At 41.3% G+C, this 16,772-nt stretch overlaps 1 pseudogene across 1 annotated transcript; it reads left to right on the top strand.

Annotated features, from left to right (window-relative positions):
- The first annotated feature begins 5,813 nt into the window (after positions 1–5,813).
- Positions 5,814–16,484, top strand: LOC143549317 (G-type lectin S-receptor-like serine/threonine-protein kinase At4g27290; annotated as a pseudogene). The gene is made up of 7 exons (XR_013138121.1): positions 5,814–5,820; positions 8,848–10,038; positions 10,115–10,404; positions 10,475–10,685; positions 10,790–11,027; positions 11,134–11,280; positions 16,189–16,484. The product of XR_013138121.1 is annotated as a G-type lectin S-receptor-like serine/threonine-protein kinase At4g27290 (transcript).
- Positions 16,485–16,772: the final 288 nt, after the last annotated feature.

Here is a 16,772-nt window from a genome sequence, read left to right as displayed (position 1 = left end):
CCGCATTACAATCCATCACAAGGGTCTGAAACTCGTCTGAGTATTTCATCGCATAAGCGCAACGAGTCACACCCTGTGAAATCAGCCATTGACGGTCCTGTGCGAGGGAAGAAACAGACGTCTCAAGAGCAGGGATCTGAGAGTTTAACAACTCAACAGTTTCCTTGGCTTGTTTTAGCTCTTCTTTGTCAGACGTCGCTGCCGCCAAGGCTTCATTCTTTTCCGCTCGCGCAGCATCGAGCTCTTTCTTCAGGCGCGCAACCTCACTCTCCAATAAAGATTTGTCAGTATTAACCTGCGCAATAGTTTGGTCACGCGCCTCTGCTTCCAACTCCAGGTCACGCGCTCGACGCGCGTACTTGGCCGTGTCTGCCTCTGCCGCTTGCAGCTTCTCCCGCGCAGCTTGCAGCTCAAACCCGTGCTTCACAAAAGCAGCGTTGGCACTTGCCCGGTTCTCGCTAAGTTCTGCTTGGAGTTTCTCAGCCCTCTCTCGGGCATCAGAAAGATTCCAAGCAGAAATCTTAGCCTTTTGCTTGGCCTCCGCAAGGGCATCACGTACCTTTATATAATCATTGCGAAGCTCTTTGGAGGCAGCAAAGAACGCAGACCCAGCAAAAAGGTGGTCATTAAGCAAGTCCACGCGAGCGCGGTCCTCTTGAAACCTCCTTTCAGCTGGAGGAACAGAGTGAGCCCAAAAGTCTTCACATACGCCCATGGATTGGAATGAGCTCTCTTCAGTGATATTCCAGCTCGGGCGGTATATGTGATCGGCTCCCTACAAACACAAAGCAACGCAAAGAAAGGTTTTAGTTATCTAAACACTAATTTGGAAGTCTGCACAGCGGAGCAAAATAAACTTATACCTGCGGAGAACCGGCAGAAAGGTTAGCGCCAGCTGGCGAGCTCCTGCCCACCCCATGAGAAAAAGGCTGCGCCACGAAATCTCGTGGCGCTATAGGGATTACGCGGCCACCATCAGAATCTTCAAAATTAATCTCCTCATCATCCTCTATAACAGGTCTCTTCTCCTGCGACTTGGAAAAATCAAAAATAATCTCACGAGGAGGGCTGCGCGCAGGAAGAGGTGAGGGAGGTCTTGACGCTGTTAGATCAGCGCGTAAAATAGTCTCCTGCTCCTTAGTGATCCCAATGAGAGGAGATTCAGTACTTGTTGGAGCAGGAGCAGAACTAACGGCGCCAGCGCTAGCAGTTCCACCAGCAGCTTGTGTGCCAGCTATAATTCCTATTAAAAAACCAACAAGGAGAAATGATTCATGACTTGAACTAAAGGAAAAAATCAGACAATCAAAGCGCAATAAATACCTTGGCGCACCGCAGTCCGCGAATTAAACATCGCCATGAAGTCCATTTTCCCCCTTTTCGAGGGTAAAACAGGGGACTTCAAAACAACCTTCGGCGTAGCCTCGGCACCTTGCTGCGCCTGAGGTTGAGCCACCAACGTTGCCGGCTCTACAAACATTTGAGTGAACAAAGCTTCATTAATGACTATCAGAATCACGCTCATAAAACCACAAAAAATAAACAAAGTATACCTGTTGGAGAAGACGAAACAGCAGGCACAACACCGCTTCCCTTGTCCGCCGCACGCAGAGACGAGGTGGCGGCACCATACCTCGTGTGGACGGGAGGACTGTCCACACATTGAGGCAAAGAAGACGAGGAAAACTTGGAAGTAAAACCCTTGGTTTTCTCAAGTCCCTTCGCCTGAGTAGGAGGAAGATTCTGGGCAACAGAGGCATCATCTTTTTTCTGTTTTTTACTGGCCCTTGCGCCAGTTTTGCCTTTAGCCTTGCGCTTGAGTTTTTGCGCTTCAGCTTCTTCCTCCTCCACTTCCTCTTCCACAAGCTCCAACTCATAATTAGCGAGCGCATCTACAATACGCGCAACAGAAATGTTAAAACCAAATTTGGTACTCTAAGGGCCTAAGCACAAATACAAAGGCTTACCAGGCGCATCGCTGTAAAAACAAAATTCTAAATCGACAGGGATGAACATATCATCGAAGCGATCAGGGAAAGCAACTTCCCCAGCGCTCAGCGCGACAGAGCCACCTTCCGTATGCTCGTCATAGGCGGCGTGGATGTATTCCTTGCTTTCTGCATAAAACAAGACAAGTGATATTAGCAAAACGAATTATACTCGCGCAAAATTAATGCAATGAACAAACAACCCACCTGAGCCATCAACATGGATGACATGCTCAGTCCCGCTGTCAATCCACCTCTTGCTCATGCCAACCCCCACCAACGCTTCCTCGCAAATTTTCCTAGCGGGGGATGGTTCAGCAGATAACTTCTTAACCCACGCGCCAGATGGATTCTTAAGAACGTCATCATCCGCGGGCGCGGAAGTAATCGCGCGCATAGTCATGCGGATGGGAATCACACCAGCCTTGATATAAAAGAATTTTTCAGCCCAGTCATGAAGACTTTTGAAGGAAACAGTGCAGCACTTAACCTTCTGACTGCGCGGTGTGAATGAGAACCAAGAATCTTGGATTTTCGGCTTATAAAAATATTGAAAGCGCCGAGAGGTGGGCTCCTCGCGCTGAGCTTTGCACATGAACTCAAAATGAGTCATGCGCACTAGTCCACAGGGATGAACCTAAGATATATGAATCCCGTAAAACTGGAGGAGCGCACCTATAAACCTCGTCATTGGAAGACGAAGATTACAGTGGGTGAAAAAATGAGAGTATAAAGAGGTGGTTTGCCCGGTCGCCGGGAGCAGACAGCCATACTCAGGGAGAAAACCCTGAGAGGCGACAAGCTTATCAAAGTCAGATTGTTTCAACTTGCAGGGAATCTCATCCCATCTCTTCACCGCCTTGTTCTTCCCTCCCTCCTCCGACGAGGCCTCGGCAATCCGTTTACCCTTGCCGGTCTTCTTCAAAGTAGACATAACCACTGATTTTACACGGCCTTTACTAGGGGAAATTGTGGTGTCTGGGTTATCAGACATACAATTGCGAATCGAACAATATGGTTACTTTAAGCACGGAAATCTGGAAGCAAAGATAATGGCTCTTAATCGGAATGTAAATTGAAGAAGCAAAAGCTCTGAAAATGACAATGGAGATGAAGAAAAAACCGTTCAAAAGGTTTGGTTTTATAGGCCCAGGGGAGAGAAAGAGAAACAAGTAATAATCAGATCTACGCTCATGCGCCCCCACGCGCAGGCGTAGGCCAACATAAGCGCGACACGTGTTCCTGACACAGTATGAGGAGACGTGAAAGGAAACTGTAGCACCTCGAGCACGCGAAAGGTCTGACACATAACGTCTCCATCTCTGATGCATGTCAGCATCAACCAACCACGTGCATTGACGTTTCGTTTTAACCAAAGGGATAGAATTTCGCGCAACGCACATATGAGAAATGAAAAAGAAAAGACAAACCCTGTTAAAAGAGCAAACTATTAAGTCTAATATCTATCTTACCTCGCTCGCGCGAGACAAGACACACATTAGACTGGGGGGCTTGAAGGGGTATGCACCCGCCTTAACATCGAGCGGGTCGGGTCAACCTACAAGATATAGACAAGAGGCTTGAAATCAGGATGTCATGAAGACACAAAGCCAAAACCTATGCGCGTGGCACATATCACATATGCTCACGCATCACATATGCTCACGCATCACATATGCTCACACATCACATATGCTCACGCATATCACATCTGCGCGTGGCGCATATCACATATGCTCACGCATATTACATATGCTTACGCATATCACATGCTCACGCATATCACATCTGCGCATGAAACATCTGCGCGTGAGAATAAAGAGAAGACCTTGCGCATCCCCGGGATAGGCGCATAAAGGACAACACAACAAATGAGACAATAGTCTAATCCAAATCAGGATAAGGACAACCATGATTGTACTCATCAGACAACCTTCCAGAAGGTATCTTTTAAGGAATAAAGAATGTGCTAATGTTGACAGCTGCCAATGAAGGGTGGACAACTCAGCAAAACCCATGTGCCACCACGTGATGGCACATGGGTTAGGTAAAATACCTTGGTCAGAGAATAATCAATGAAAAAGCACCAGGTTTCCTAAGTACACGTGGCGCGAAGCCATAGGAGGAGGCCAAAAAGGCCCTAATTGGGTCTGAGCCCAATCATTGGAAACCCTAATACTATAAATACCACACCACCTCCACAGTTGGGGTCAAGCAAGAAATATATTCTGAATCCTTTACTCATTTTCACATTCTTATCTTCTCCTGCAACATCTTATTCTCACACCGGAGGGTTACCCCAAAGAGGACCCCTCTGTCCCTTTCTGAGGGGTAAGCTCACGGTGCTGTTCGTTTTGTAGGTGGAAGAACTCGTATCTCGGAAAACCATCGGTGATATAGCACACTCATACCCGAGGAACGTAGATCGAATACAAGTAAGTCGATACACGTTTCTTCACACAGAACAGTTGTTGATGAAGCATGTTATTCCCGAGTGCGTAATATAGCACAATTGAGTTCGAAATTAGTGAGTTGCTGCTGCACTTCTAAAACAACCTAATCTACAACCACATATGCACTTCTCTAACATATAAGTATGGTTACAACATGATCTGCAAGGGGCAGTTTTGGAATTTTGCCATTGACGTTAATATTGTTGCATAAACCAACATTTAATAGTTGTTTGCAGGGGCGTTTTAGTAGTTCGTTGTTGGTGTAAGTTTTCTACAGATTGTATGGGTTGCTGCTGCAAGATTATATAAGCTGCTGCACAGGTCTTTTGTTTGGGTAGTTTACTGCTGCGTGAAGCTGCTGAAATGCGTGTAATGGGCCCGAACATATAAGTGTTCTAGTACATAGCTGCTGACCAAACTGTTTGCTGCTGCAACGGTCACTTTTGTAATTTTGGAGTTGATTTCAGGGGGATAAAATGGTCAAGTTGCTGTCGCTGCACAATTTTGTTTATAAGGGCACATTGGGGATGATTTTTGTTGTTAAAACGTGCTATTAATATGCCAAAAGTGTTGTTAAAAACTATCGTTAACTAGCTGATTATTTGTTGTTAATGAGCTGATTATTGCTGATTAAAATGTACCGTTAATGAGTTGCTTACTTTCTGAATTAACGTGCTGTTAACGAGCTGATTGTTTGCTGATTAAAAAGTGATGTTAATGAGCTGCTGAAATGCTGATTTTAGTGCTTAAATTGTGGATAAGTTGCTGATTAACGAGCTTCATTCAAGCTGCTGATTTTAGTATGTTCCTACTGCAGCTGTTGCAAAACAGTTTCATCAGAGGCAGTTTCGTCTTTTCAATGTTGTTACAAGTGTTTTGGTGCAAAAAGGATAAGTATTTTGATGCTCCGAGCACATAGTTTTGACCTCGAGCACGTAATGTTTTACCCCAAACTAATAATCTTTCGAGCACACTTTGTTTTGACTTAAAAAATTAGAATGGTGTCTCAAGCACACCTTTGCTCACGAGCATGCTTGTGAAGAAAAACCTTCATGATTACTCACTTCCTATCTTTTTACTCTCGAGCACACTTCTTACTCACAAGCATCACTATGGCCTAGCATGCTCGTGAAGGGAAATATGTGTGCTCGTGAACAGAAAGTTTGTGTTTGTGAAATATTTCAAGTTTTTGGAAGAAATTTTTGGATATTTGATGCAGTTGACTTTCAAAGTCAAACATGCCAGGATGAAGAAAGGAATGTATACTCGGCTATCCGTTGACTTTTTGACCATGTGTTCTACATGAAAGATGTTTTCCCATGTATGATTGACTGTTTGGAAGTGATTTTTCTGGTCAACTTGGCCGTTGACTATGTCGGGTAAACGAGGGGTATTTTGGTCATTTTTGAAGATTTTTGAACAAAAATTGGGCAAAATTCACCTAAAATTTCACAACTTCAACAAGGTGCTTACAAGAACAAGATGTTTGATTTTCCGGATCATCTTGAGTCGACCAAGTCAAAGATTGTTGAAATTAAAGAGTCTCATGTTTTCACCCGCACTTGATTTGAAGACACGTTTGTTAAAGATAACTGCAATGAAATTGGGGGAGTAAAATTCTTTGAATTTCATTGCAAATTGGTTGCTTTAAATCAAGTAAAAGACTCAAGTTAAGGAATAGTTGATCTAGATAAATAATCCAAGGTTTTTCAGAGATGTGGAGGATCTTGATGACGTAATCGGATGGAATCTGCCGTCTCAACATCCACACCACAAACGGGAAAAATTGAAGATTATTTGATGATAACAGTAAGTGTATTTCCTTTTATGATGACCTTGTTACGTGATGTTGATCATTGACTTTCAAAGCCGCTTAAAGTGCGTTGGAGAATTTCAAGGGAAGACAACGGGTTATGAGTTAATCATGGAAGTAATTCGATGGCATCCGTTTAAGGGGGAGATTGTTGGGTCTTATATTTTAGACCGACGCATCGAATTAATATGTGGGTGAAAAATATATTGTTTGGTCTCAACAAAGGGTGGATGGATTGAAGACCAAGTCATGCTAGACTAGGATAAATAGATGTTTTTATTAATTTGTCTAGCATTGAGTGCATTGTGTATTTTGATTGAGATCTAAGGTTTTATCCCTATGAGAGAGTCTCCTCCCCGGAATGAGTTCTTCCAGGGTGGATGATATTTCTTGTATGTGTATGTACGAATGTATATATGAGTCATTCATATTTATGAGAATCATTCGATTAACGATTTCATACTACTACATCTATATAAAGATGAGATTATTAAAAAAAATACAAATTTCCATAATGATGTGGGGATAAAAGTATGTGCATTAAGCGTCTAATTTCGTGTGTTTTAATTAGTTAAATATTGTGAACACGAGTACTTCGAGTGCGTTTTGTGGTTACCGGTGTGCGGAGCTTAACGAAGCTTAAAGGCGTGAAGTTGGAGCATTCATGATGTAGTGGAAATGAAATTAATGATGTATGATATGATAGAGAATTGAAATACGAAGACGTGGCCGCAAATGGGGAGGAAAACGGAGTTGAAATGAAGATTTTATGAAGAAAACAGTGTTTTGGCCTGGCAGTGACCGTAAGGCAGAGTCCATCAACCGTAGCTTATGGCCTGATCTGACGGAAAAGGGGATTTTGGTGATTTTCTTCTATATATAAAGCCATTAAACCCCAAGGTCGAATTCATTCAATATTAAGTTAGTGGTGGGACTCCTTAGAGGCGATATTACACCATCACAACACACTCTAATCACTAAATTAATCAATGAAATCATTCCTCAACACAACCATCAAGAACATGAAGATCGAGATGCTAGGCTAAAGGCTTCATAACCATCTCCGGGTGTAGGGTTGAGTTGCATGTTAGGTTTTGTTATTCTATACTTCAACTTTGGATTTATAATTGATCAGTCATTCGGTTGATCAATTCTTTGTGTTTGCTTTTGTGTTTAAACGGTTTTTATTAATTGATTACTTAATCTTTTGTTAGTTAATTGATTTGTGGTCATCAACAATTAGGATTAAGTTCTTTCGTCATTGACCCGTTTATCATTAACCATATTATTGATTTTGTGTTTCAACAAGTAAAATCGATTATCAAATAGATTTTCATTTAGCCGTGTCAACTGTTCGGATTCAGTTCTGACGATCAACAGTCAATCGTTAAGTCTTTTGATTACATATCTTATAAGAAACCGTCCAAAGAAGTTTATCAATTCCTTAACTTGCTTGAAAACCCGAACCCTAGAGTTTGGTTATTTTTATATTATTGTTTACAAACTAATCAACTAAACTGCTTGACATCGTCTGTCCATTTTAACTATTTTTATAATAAAACTTGAGTTTCAGTTGCACTTTCCACTGATTCCTTGTGGATTCGACACATTACTTGCCATAGCTAGTAAAGGTATTTTATAAATGTTTTTGATTGTTCTTTCGACATCGATCACATAATATTATAACTACATAATGGTAATTATATATATACATAAAATTATGATGACAAATATAAGTGATATATAAAAATTAAAACTACGAAGAAAATAATAACAAATTAGTTAACAACATAATATATTAGCTGAGCCCAAGTCAAAATGAGCAAAGCTTGAACCATTTTTAACTCAAAACGAGCCAAAATCAAGTATAGTTGCGCTCGACATTAACTCGAGTCGTTTTCACCTCTACTTTTGACATCAGGAGTGGATAAAGATTAATATTATTATTATAGCCAAAATCTTAAATAATAATAATAATAATAACTACTAAAAAGCCAAAATAAAAAGTCTCAACGCCACCTTCTGCTGGACCCCTTTTCTTCCTTGGCCATGTATCTCTGATTCTGACTCTGACTCTGACTCTCCCACCTGTTCGCAGACCGTGGACCCGGTTTCTGTTAATAGAAAATTTAGAAAATTCACGTCTCCGACAATTTTCAGCTTGTTGATTGATTTTATGTCCTCTATCTCACTCTTAACCGTGGACCCGGTTTCAGGCACCCAAATTGATGTAAACGAAATCAGTTGATCAAGAAGTCAGTGGTAAATGTTTCCCCGTCCACTACAAACCAGGTACATAAAAAATTACCTTAAACTAGTTTTACTTATATTGAAATATCACGTTTATTCATTTCATATGTGGTCCAGAGGTTTTAATGTTTTTCTTAAGATGTAAATTAATCACTTTTGAGTGGCACTTAATTCAATTAGTTGGGGTAAAAATTATAACTAACTAAAAAAGAAAAAAAATAATTTAAAGGTGGTAGAGAAAATAGTTTGGTTTGTGTTAAATGTTAATAAAAATTAGTTTAATGAGAATAGTACTCCCTCATCTGACTATAATAAAAAAATAATTCTTGAGGTAGATTATAAGAAATCGATATGAATCAAAAAATAGTAACGTTACTCCCTCATATAATGTTAAGAGTTTGCACTTCGTTAGACACCATACCTGTGTATAAAAATATCATAGATGGTGAGACCATCGTTTCGGGGAATGAAAAGTTTGAGCTCGGTTTCTTTAGCCCAGGTGGTTCGAAGAACCGATACCTGGGGGTATGGTTTAAGAACACATCTCCTCCTAGGGTTATATGGGTGGCGAACCGGGAAACTCCCCTTACAAACACAATGGGCATGGTCAAGTTGGACAACCAAGGGATCCTATCTATTTTTAATGGTGCTGGTAAGACCATTTGATCATCCACCTCCTTTGTTTCCTTCACAAATAGCCATCCCGTAGCACAACTTTTGGATACGGGTAATTTGGTAATTAAGGATGCGAGTAATGTCATTTGGCAGAGTTTTGATTACCCTGGAGATACCTTGATATCAGGAATGAAATTGGGGAAGAATTTCATAACAGGAAGAGAGTTGTACTTGACATCATGGAGGAGTGCAGATATCCACAATTTTACATAAAGAGAAGTTCTGTTATTGAAACAGGAATTCGGGCCGTATGATGGTAGAGAGTTTGCAGGCTTGCCAAAGTATACGCATACCTCTATTCATATGTGCATATTAGATATGGTTGCCCATCAAAAGGAGAAGTATTTCCGGTATAATTCTAATCTCACAAGAATTTCATTCAACTCTACTCTGAATCCTAGTGGCAAGCTTGAGATCTCACGGCTAAATAACCAGAACCACAAATGGATGCAAGATCACACCATACCAGCAGATTATTGTGACAACTATGGTTTATGCGGCCCTTATGGAAGCTGTAATACAGCCACTTTTCCTACTTGTAAGTGCTTGAAAGGATTTGATAATTGGACTAGTGGATGCACACGTAGCAGAGCCTTGGATTGTGGGCCTGAAGAGGGATTTCTAAAGTTTTCAAGCATGAAATTGCCAGACACAAAGAACGTGTATTATTTCAGCTTGAGTATCCAGGAATGTGAGGTAGCGTGCAAGGATATTTGCTCGTGCACCGCCTAGGCAAATCCAAACACGACCACGGGTGGAGTTGGACGCTTGCTATGGTTTGGAGATTTGATTGACGTACGAGTGTACTCACAAAATGGGCAAGATCTTCATGTTAGGTTGGCTGCTATCAAATTATCAGGTATGCTAGTACAAGTACCATATAATGCAATTTACTGTTAGTAAAAAAATGACACATGACTCATTAAGTACCGAAGTTAACATGGTCTCCCAATATAGATGGAAAAGGGCGCTCATCTTGGTCATATCAAGTTCATCATCTTTCATGCTTCTGTTTTCGGTAGCATATGTTTGCATAAAGAAAAATAGGAAGTCTCGCATGAAAGGAAGAAGTAACTGGTATGCCCTTCATAAAAAGAACACAGATGTTCAAATTGAATATCTGGATGAGCTGCCTTTTTTTAACCTACATAAAATAGCAAAGGCTACAGATAATTTCAGCATCAATAATAAAATAGGAGAAGGTGGCTATGGTCCTGTTTACAAGGTAACTGATTTTCAATCTCTAAAGCATTCGGGTATTATCAGTTTTAGAAAAGATTACCTTGTTATATTAGGGTGTGTTGGAAGATGGTCAATAAGTAGCTATAAAGAGGCTATCAAAAACATTCACACAAGGGCTTGATGAATTCAAGAATGAGGTCATATGTATTGCAAAACTTCAGCACCGGAATCTTGTGAAGCTTCTTGGATACTGCGTGCATGGAAATGAAATGATTTTGATTTATGAATACATGGCTAATAAAAGCTAGGACAAAATTCTATTCGGTTTGACTCACTTCTATCTCAATGCACATGTCATTTATTGGAGGTAGCAATGCTGTTAAATTCCTCAACAGACATTAAATTATTATGTGGTTATCTTCCCACAGATGAAACCAGAAGTTTAATGCTTGAATGGCCTAAACGTCTTAATATCATACATGGGATAGCTCGAGTTATTCTATATTTACCTCAAGATTTCCGTCTTCAAATTATCCATAGAGATCTCAAGGCAGGTAATATTTTGTTGGACAACGACATGAACCCAAAAATATCTGACTTTGGTCTTGCTAGAAAGTTTGCAGGATCTGGTATTGCTGCTATAACCAAAAAAGTGGTTGGGACATTAAAACTATGATTTATTAGAACATATTTTCCATTAATTTTCCCAGACATAAAGAGAGAGAAAAAAACAGATTGCTAATTTCAATTTATTCCGTTTACTTTACTGCAGTGGATACATTTCACCAGAGTATGCGGTTCACGGGAGATTCTTTGTAAAGTCAGACGTATTTAGCTTTGGTGTTTTGGTGTTGGAGATAGTGAGCGGTAAGAAAAAACAGAGGATTCTCTCATAAAGATCATAATGACTCGAATGAAGGTCATCAAAGTGGCGCCTTCGCCGGGAACTTAGTGCGCTTAGTGTTTTTGTGGGATTTGATTTTCGTGTTTATTTTAGTATTAGTTTTAATTTTAATTTAGTTTATATTTTATTTTATTTTATTTTATTTTCCCATTTTACGTGGGGTGTGTTGATTGTGTAGTAACAGTTTAGTGAATCAGCAATGGAGAGTAGGATTCGAAACTAGAATCAAAACTGAAACCAAAACCCACTCAATAAAGACAATGCTTTCCACCCAAATAACAATAACAACCATGATCTGCCCCGAAAACGACCCAAATCCACCAATAAATTCCAAGGAGCAACCAAACCCGAACAAATCATCTCGCTTATCCAGAAATCAAAACCGAAACAACAATCAACCCGGACCATCAACCCCACATAATACGCCCAAACATATAAGGTAAAGATTATGTCAGTACATCGTGGATGAAGAAGAAGACGGGGAATGGGATGAATCAGATCAGGGTCAGGATGGAAGTAATGGGGGAGGATTGGAGGATTAGGCAGAATAAGGGGTCTGAGCCGGTAATGGAATTTAATGATGGTTGGGATGAAGAGGTTGAAGAACCATGTGTTGGGTTCGTAGGCCTTGTTGGCCCGGTTTATTATATGAAGTCAAAAGAGGAGACGGGTGTGGGCGGTCGGGCCCAAGCCCGGCCCGGTTTAGATTTCTTGCATAATAATTTACTAACCCTAGTTCAGTCTCTATATAAACAACATTATGTACTTGTAATATTTGGTCACTCAATAAAGATATACCTAGTTGCCACCCGTGGACGTAGGTCAGTTTAGACCGAACCACGTTAAATCCTCGTGTTCGTTTATTGCTTTCGTGTCGTGTTCGGTTTCGTGTGTGCGTTTAATCCTAACAAGTGGTATCAGAGCTTAGGTTCAGATCACGCGAAGAACACGTTGATCCAGCCGCCGCCACCCTACTGCGCTAGGGTTCCGCCGCCGCCTACGGTTTTCCGATCGCCGTTAGGGTTTCCGCCGTCGTTTCGCCGCTACTAAACCCAGCCCGCGCGATCTGCGTTTTTTTTGTTGGTTCCGTTTGAAAGCTGTAAGCATCGTATTGTTCGATTCCAGGTTGTCTCTTTTGTTTCCGCTAGTGGCGTTTGAACAGAGAAGAAAAGAAGGGTTTGTATTATTATTTTTCTCTTGAGATTCATGCCAGACTAGGAAAAGACAAGGAAAAACAATATTATTTTGTTGACAAGGGAGTTCAATGGCCACCAACTTTATCCAGATTGTTTAATTTTTTGAGAGGGCCTAGCACTTTAGACAATAAACAATTATTTGGGTAAAATTCATATATTTTCTTTGGGACGAGATCATATTTTGCAAAGTACGAGCCAGGAACGCGTTAATCAAGATCCTATTTTAGTTGAATAATCGTTGTCAAGTCAGAAGAAGCGTTAAAGAAACGGAGAACCAGTGCCAACCGCGTTTGTCAGGTTTATCGTTTCAGTTTAAAGTTTCGGTTTCTGATTTACAGTTCGTATTTCCGCTGCGGTTTAAATAGGTTGATTTTTTAACAGAGTTCAGTAGAACAATCGTTAAGTTCAGGCTCGTGTTGCTGTGTCTGTCTCTGTTTTATCCAGTTTTTCGTTTTAGTCATTGCCATGGCAGAAGACGGAAAGGTTTCGATACAGAAGTTTGACGGACAGAAGTTTGGTTGGTGGAAGATGCAGATTGAGGCACTACTTTGTCAGAAAGACTTGGATTTAGTGTTTGAGGATGAAAAACCAGAAAAGTTGTCAGAAGCAGATTGGAAGAAGTTAGACAAGAAAGCTAGGGCTTGTATTACATTGTCGTTGTCGGAAGATGTGGCGTTTAACGTCATGAAAGAAACCACAGCCCGTGGTATGATGGACGCACTATCCAACATGTATGAGAAGCCTTCGGCAGCGAATAAAGTCTATCTTATCCGAGAGCTAGTGACAACAAGAATGAAAGAGGGTGGGTCAGTTACAACTCATATCAATAATCTTAATTCGATCTTGTCCCGCTTAGTGTCAGTTGACATTAAGTTTGATGATGAAGTTCAAGGCCTCTTGTTATTATCCTCTTTGCCCGACAGTTGGTCGCAAACAGTGACTGCAGTTTGTAGTTCGTCTACAAATATTACTTTCGATGGGATTCGAGATCTGATTCTGGGAGAAGATTCAAGACGCAGAAGTTCAGGTGAATCATCAGGCAATATGCTAGTCACAGAAGGTAGAGGTAGGGGAAAACAGCGAGGCAGTGGGAGCAGGAAGAGGAGTCAGTCTAAGACTCGTAAGGATATTGAATGTTGGGGTTGTAAAGAGAAAGGACACTTCAGGAATCAGTGTCCGAATGGTAAGAAAGAGGTGAACGTTACAGAAGACGACACAGATGACGGGGTCAGTAGTGATGAGGCTTTGGTTTGTAGTGTTGAGAGTAGCGTTGATGCTTGGGTGATGGATTCTGGTGCATCGTTTCATGCCACTCACTGTAGTGAAACGATGAAGAATCTTAAATTTGGGGATTTTGGAAAGGTTCGACTAGCGAATGATGATATTTTAGAGGTTACGGGTATGGGAGACGTTGATTTGATAACTTCAGCCGGTACTTCTTGGACTTTGAAAGACGTGAGGGTTATTCCAAGTTTGAAGAAACGTTTGATTTCAGTTGGGCAGTTGGATGACCAAGGGCACGATGTTAAGTTCGGGAATGGGCAGTGGAAAGTAGTCAAAGGGAATCTCGTTGTTGCTCGTGGAAAGAAAATTGGTTCATTGTATATGGTCGGCATGTCATCGAAAGGAGTGGATCCAGTTTTGGTGAAAGACAAAATCCGGTTCACAGAATCTCGTGGGCAGAAGAAGGTTCGTTTTGCAAGTAACAAACCCAGAGCCAAAGTGAAGATTCAGGATGAACGAGCTAGGAAGGTTAAATCAGTTGGGGGACATCGTGACAGTGGGAGCACAGGTCGTGTTTCAGTTACAGTTCCAGGTCGACAGTGGATTAAGAAAACCAGTATTCCAGCTGTAAAAGTCTCTCCAGTGAATTACTTGCTGAATATGGAGAGTGTTTGTTCTCAGAGTATCTCGGGATCCGGTAGTTTGTTTCAGTGGGAGCCGGTAGGGACAGAGAACGGGTCAGGGGCAGTTTTAGCTGTGACTGACGTGTTGGAGCTCCGGGGAGCTTCAACGGGCTTTCAGGTTAATTGATGAGAAGGCGGTGGCAACTAGAAGAAGTTTAATGTTCAGATTACAGAAGTACAATCAGGAGTGCAGACGAGAGTACTCAAGGCCTCCGAGTGGGAGATTGTTGGGTTCGTAGGCCTTGTTGGCCCGGTTTATTATATGAAGTCAAAAGAGGAGACGGGTGTGGGCGGTCGGGCCCAAGCCCGGCCCGGTTTAGATTTCTTGCATAATAATTTACTAACCCTAGTTCAGTCTCTATATAAACAACATTATGTACTTGTAATATTTGGTCACTCAATAAAGATATACCTAGTTGCCACCCGTGGACGTAGGTCAGTTTAGACCGAACCACGTTAAATCCTCGTGTTCGTTTATTGCTTTCGTGTCGTGTTCGGTTTCGTGTGTGCGTTTAATCCTAACACCATGTATCAGAGAGGTAAAGCGTTGTTGAATAGGAACATAAATGGTATTGAGAGGAACAAAGTTAACAGAGATGACAAAATCCAGGGAATTCAGGTCAACAGAGGTGAGGTGCTCTTGTTAATCAAGGGGGCGAAGGAAAATTTATGTAGCCCCGGTTCAGGGTGTTAATATTCGGTTCAGACCGGCCATTTCAGACGGTGCAACCCCAAAAATCCCACATGTGCGCATACCTGAAAAAAACATTTAAATCATGGCCGTCTTATATTAACATCATTTCCCATTTGCACGGGATGGCCTAAGAAGACCCCTATTCACATTTTTCTGATTTTTCGGCTAATTTTGGCTCGATTAGTGATGGTACGTTTGACAAGGATGAGGTTCAGTTATGGTTATTCTAGTTCTCATTAAAATACAAAGCAAAACACTAGTTTAACTCATTACCGATGTACAACATCATAAGTTGGGCTGGGATGATGGTTGGATGAAGATGTTAAAGAATGAGGGGTTTGAGCCGGTAATTGAATTTAATGATGGTTGGAATGAAGAGGTTGAAGAACCAGTGAATCAGAGAGGTAAAGGGTTATTGAACAGAAATGGTATTGGGAGAAAGAGAGTTAACAAAGCCGACAGAATTGATAAAGGCCATGGAATTTAGGTAAACAGAGGTGGTCCGGTTAATTAAGGGGTGAAGGAGAAATTATGTAGCCCCGATTCACGGTGTTAACAGTCGATTCAGATCAGCCATTTCAGACGATGTATCCTCGATATTCCCACAGGTGCGCATACTTGGACAACAAACATTTAAAACATGGTCGTCTCACATTTACATCGTTCCCCATTTTCACGGGATGGCCTCGGACGACCGTATTTTTATTTGTCTGAATTTTTGGCTGTTTGTGGCTCAATTGGTGATGGTACGTTTGACCAGGATGAGGTATGGTTACGGTTATTCCAGCTCTCATTGAAAGACAAAGTAAAACACTGGTTTAACTCGTTACCTATGTACAGCAGGTGTTCCTTAGCAAGTACTATTCATAGTCGAAGACAAACGAGACCCAAATTGAGATTCATCATTTTCCACAATTCCGGGAGAGCCGTTTCACGAGACATTTACCTGTTTTAAACAGATGATCAGAAAATGCCCGCACCACCAGATCTATTGTGGGAATTGGTAAAGTTCTTGTGGATGGGTTAACATACGAAGACAGATAGCCCTTAAAAGCCTCATGTAATGGTCAACTGTTAAACCAACCGAAAGAAGACGACTGGGACTATCTTGAGTTTATGTGTGAAGATTCTAAGTTAGAGGCAGCAGCAAAAAGAAGAAGGAAACAAGGGAACATCATATCGGTAAAATCAGTTGTAAGTGAGTTGGACAGAATATCAGAGTTGGAACGGGAACTAGGGTTGTTAAATAAGGGTAAAAAGAAAGAAGTTAGTAAAGTCAGGGTGAAATTCCCGTATCGTGAGGATTGTGGTAAACTCGTGCACAAGGCAGAAAACTGCCCCGAGTTTGATGATGATGAAGAGGATCCCGATAAGGAGGCTAACTACGCTTACGGGGATTCCAAAGGCCAGGGGTTTGACTAACACATATCACCCCGGTCCGAGGAATCACCCAAACTTCATATATGGTAATTCTTCGGGTCAGTCAAACCCGAATTTTCAGGGGTCTAACCAGAATAAACAACATGGTAGTTACCGTCAAGGTGGTTATCAGCAGGGTTCGTATAATAAGAATAGCAGCCGGGGTTATTATAGAGATGGTTATTAGGGTAACTGTTCATCAGGTGGCTAGAATTAGGACCAACAAAAAGGGTCCTAGGGTAAATTAGACAAGTCTATACACTCGAAGTTGGATGCTTTGCTAACGATAGT

Source organism: Bidens hawaiensis, unplaced genomic scaffold, assembly GCF_021521415.1.
Source record: "Bidens hawaiensis isolate Kalapana, Puna unplaced genomic scaffold, B.hawaiensis_p1.1 tig00000978_1, whole genome shotgun sequence".
NCBI classification, from domain to species: Eukaryota; Viridiplantae; Streptophyta; class Magnoliopsida; order Asterales; family Asteraceae; genus Bidens; species Bidens hawaiensis.
The sequence above is the reverse complement of the archived record's forward strand: the minus strand, read 5'-3'. Positions and strand labels throughout refer to the sequence as shown.